Raw genomic sequence first — 4,172 nt, forward strand, 5'->3', positions numbered from 1 at the left:
ATCCTATTACTATTGACGAGAGTCCCTCAAGAACTTCTTCTTTTGATATGTCTTAATTTCATCGAGAATAAGACCAGTCACCAAAAAGTTGGTGATATCTGCATATGATGGTGCCATATCAAATGACTTCGCTAGAACTCTCTCATCTGGGAATGCATCGTCTATATCACACTCCTCTGACGGTCTCCTAGCTTTCTCAAGCTGTGAGAGATTATCTAGAACCTGATTTTAGGACCCCTTACGATATTTCACCTCGAAGTCAAATTCTTGCAGCAAGGGACCAATCTAATCAACCGTGGCTTTGCATCCTTCTTCGCCATCAGATACATCAATGCTGTGGGATCAGTGTATACAACTACCTTGGACTTGAACAGATAGGCCCAAAACTTCTCAAATGCATAGACTATAGGAAACAACTCTTGCTCGGTAACAGTACAGTTCATCTACACCCCATTGAGTGTTTTGCTAGCATAGTAAATTAGGTGCGTGATCTTATTATGCCTTTGACCAAGCACAACACTGATAACAAAATTGCTCGCATCACATATCAACTCGAATAGTAGGAGCAGAAGTAAGTCGCTCCTTTAACTTATCAAATAACTTGTGACACATCTCATCAAATTCAAACTTAACCTCTTTTTCAATAAGCTTCAACATGAGGTTTGCTATCTTAGAGAAATCTTTAATAAAGCGCTGATAGAACCCAGCGTGCCCTAAAAAACTTCATACTCCTTTCACTGAGATAGGTGGAGGAATCTTGGCAATGACATCTATTTTGGCTTGATTAACCTCAATCCCCTTTTCAGAGATTTTGTAGCCAAGGATGATCCCTTCCTTCACCATAAAATGGCACTTCTCCAAGTTAAGAACAAGATTAGTCTCTTCATATCTCTTCAGCATTTGACCCAGGTGGTCAAGACATTCATCAAACGAGTCACCCATAACAGAAAAGTCATCCATGAAGATTTCCAAGAAGTCCTCAACCATATCCGAGAAGATAAATATCATACACCACTGAAATAGAGCTGGTGCATTACAAAGTCCAAACGGCATCCTTCTGAAAGAAAAGTTCCCATAACGACAAGTGAAAGTAGTCTTCTCCTGATCTTCTAAAGAAATATTTATCTGATTATAGCCGGAATACCTATCTAAGAAGTAATAGCATGACCTTCTTGCCAGCCGATCAAGCATCTGATCAATAAAAGGCATGGGAAAATGGTCCTTGCAAGTTGCAGAATTCAGCTACCAATTAGCCATACAGACACACCACTCGGTAATAGTTCTAGTTGGAACTAACTCGTTCTTAGCATTAGGAACCTCTGTGATGCCTCCCTTCTTAGGAACACATTGTACTGGGCTCACCCATTTACTATCTGAAATAAGATAAACAACTCTAGCATCTAACCACTTATAATCTCTTTCTTGACCACCTCTTGCATGGGTGATTCAATCTTCTATGATGTTCAACATTCGGTGTGCTATCCTCCTCGGGCTGAATTTTGTGCTCACAAATACCAGAAAGAATACCCCAAATGTCAACAATGGTCTACCCAATCACACGTCTATACTCTCGCAAAATCTCCAACAACCTCTGTGTCTACTCATCATTCAACAATACAGAGACAATCATTGGCAAAGTATTATTCGGACCAAGAAACTTATACCTCAGATGCAAAGGAAGCTCCTTAAGCTCAAGCTTAGGCGGCTCAACAATAGATGGCTTCGCTGGAGGAGTCGTTCTATTCTTATGATCAAGATCCAGCTTCTTTGGTTGGTAAGAGTAGGACGCAACCCTATAAGAGAATTAGCAGTCACCACATAACCTTCCATATCATCAACATCAAAGGTCACCAATATGGTTGCTAGAGCCTCATCCAAATATTTTTTTTCCATTTTAAATTCGACTGCTTCATCAATCACATTGACGTTCTCTATCGCCGAAATGCTTTCATAAGCACTCGGTAACTTCATCCCCTTACTAGCTTGGAAAGTTACTTTCCCATCATTGACTCAGAATTTGATTTCGTTCTTCTCAGAGTCTATAAGAGCTCTTTTCGTGGCAAGAAAAGGTATCCACAAAATAATTGCAATATGTTTGTCAACAGCACAATCTAGAATCACAAAATCAACAGGAAGAAGGACATCACTAACTCGCACAAGAATATCATCCACTACCCCAACTGGCTTTTTGATTGATCTGTCAGCCATCTGCAGACGCATGCTGGTAGGCCTAGGCTTACCCAATCCCGATTGCTTGTAGATAGAAAGCGACATAAATTTGATATTAGCCCCATTATCATAGATAGCCTTTGCAAAATCATGATAGCTGATAGTGCATGGAATGTAAAGGCCCCTGGATCTTCTTGCTACTAAACTATGGTAGTGGAGATACTAGAACTTACACGATGAGTCATGCTCATAGTGTCATGCTTTATTGGCCTCTTCTTCGTAAACAGATCCTTCAGATATTTTGCAAATCTTGGCATCTCCTGGAAAGCAACTAGAAATGAAATGTTCAACGATAACTGCTTCAACTGATCATAGAAACGCTGACACTTAGCATCTTCTGTTTTCCTCACTAACCTCTGAGGAAAGGGAGGTGTAGATTTAAATAGTTAGGTTGAAGGGCGAAGAGCCCCCTTAACCATTGCTTTGCTGGTGTCACTAAAACCTTCATGCTTTTTCAAACTTTTCGTAACATCATTAACCTACTTCACAATAAGAACTTCTATCTGGACCTCTTCAACAATAGTTGCCACATAAGATTGTGCCACTTCTCTTTCAGCGGCTGGCTTAATATCAATCACCTTTTTTCTGCACTTTGAAGTAGTTTCCCACTCCAAGTGCTAATAGCAGCACACCTCTCAAAAGAATTACCTCCATCACTCTTTGGATTTGAAATAGTGTTACTATGAAGTCCTCACTTCTGTGGAGGGTGTTGTTCTCAGGAAATATCTCGCATCTGCGATTTGAGCTTCTATATGGAAGTTGTGTGAGATCCCACGGTTTTAGTCAGCCCCTTCAAAGTTTTATCGGACTTCTCTTAGTTGGCTAGAACCTTTTCAAGTATGCTCTCCAACCTAGAACTTTCTTGCTTATTCGATTTACCCTTTGGTAGAATATAGGGACTCCTATTTCCAAAATTGTTGTTGTTGTTATAGTTCCCTTGGTTCGAGCCACCATAGTTGTTGTTGTAATTTCCTTGTCCCTATTAAAGTCTCCATTGATTCTGATTCTGATCCTGATAACCTCCTTGGTAGTTCTGCCTTTGGTAACCCTCTTAAGAGTTATTCACATAATTAGCATCTTCATACTGCATAGGAGGTCCCTCTTGATATGGACCCTCTTGACCTTGGTACATCCCCTTGGGCATTCCCTCTACCTCTTCAACAACATTCAGTTTCTTTGCCTCTCTGTCATCAAATCTCTTTGCCAGCAATGAAATATTAGTTGCAAGCTGAGCTAGAGTTTGCTGAGTCTCTTGATTTTCTTTCACCATGCTATGGATCATTGGAGCCCTATAGGCTACTCTATCCATACCCCTTGAATGCCATGCTTGATTGTAAGTAGTAAGCTTATCAAGCAACTGAGTGATTATGGTATATGTCTTGTCCATAAAACATCCAGCAGCAGCATTATTTGCCACTGCTTGTGTCAATGGATCCAACCCTCTATAGAACATCTCCATCAATATATGCTCTGGAAAACCATGGTTTGGAGATTTTTCAAATACTCCTTGAATCTTTCTCAAGCTTCATATAGTTTCTCCCCCGGAAGCTATTAGAAATCATAGATCTTATCACGAATTTTAGCTTTCTTGCTCGGCGAAAACCACTTCTTGAGAAAAACAGCAACCAGCTCTCCTTACATATGAATAGTGTTGTGGGGCAGCTTCTCAAACCAAACTCTTGCTTCGCTGGCTAAAGAATATTTGAAAACTCTTAGACGAATAGCATCATCAGGAACAGCATTCTGCATGTGTTGTGCGCACACATTCATGAAATTCTTCAAGTGTTGATGAGGTTTATCATCGGTAAATATCCCTCAAGTTTGAGCAATTGGTAGATAGTGGAATCAATCTTGTAATTTGTGGCATTCACTCTAGGTGGAACAATAGCAGATGCATATTCCACCTCATCTAACATATCTGCAAAGTCATTTAAACCTCCACT

At 40.1% G+C, this 4,172-nt stretch overlaps 1 non-coding gene across 1 annotated transcript; it reads left to right on the forward strand.

The window, feature by feature from the left end:
* Window positions 1-3,704: 3,704 nt before the first annotated feature.
* Window positions 3,705-3,810, forward strand: LOC132634437 (small nucleolar RNA R71). The gene has a single exon (XR_009580161.1). It is a non-coding gene; the product is annotated as a small nucleolar RNA R71 (small nucleolar RNA).
* Window positions 3,811-4,172: the final 362 nt, after the last annotated feature.

The sequence above is a fragment of the Lycium barbarum genome, chromosome 3 (genome assembly GCF_019175385.1).
Source record: "Lycium barbarum isolate Lr01 chromosome 3, ASM1917538v2, whole genome shotgun sequence".
NCBI lineage: Eukaryota > Viridiplantae > Streptophyta > Magnoliopsida > Solanales > Solanaceae > Lycium > Lycium barbarum.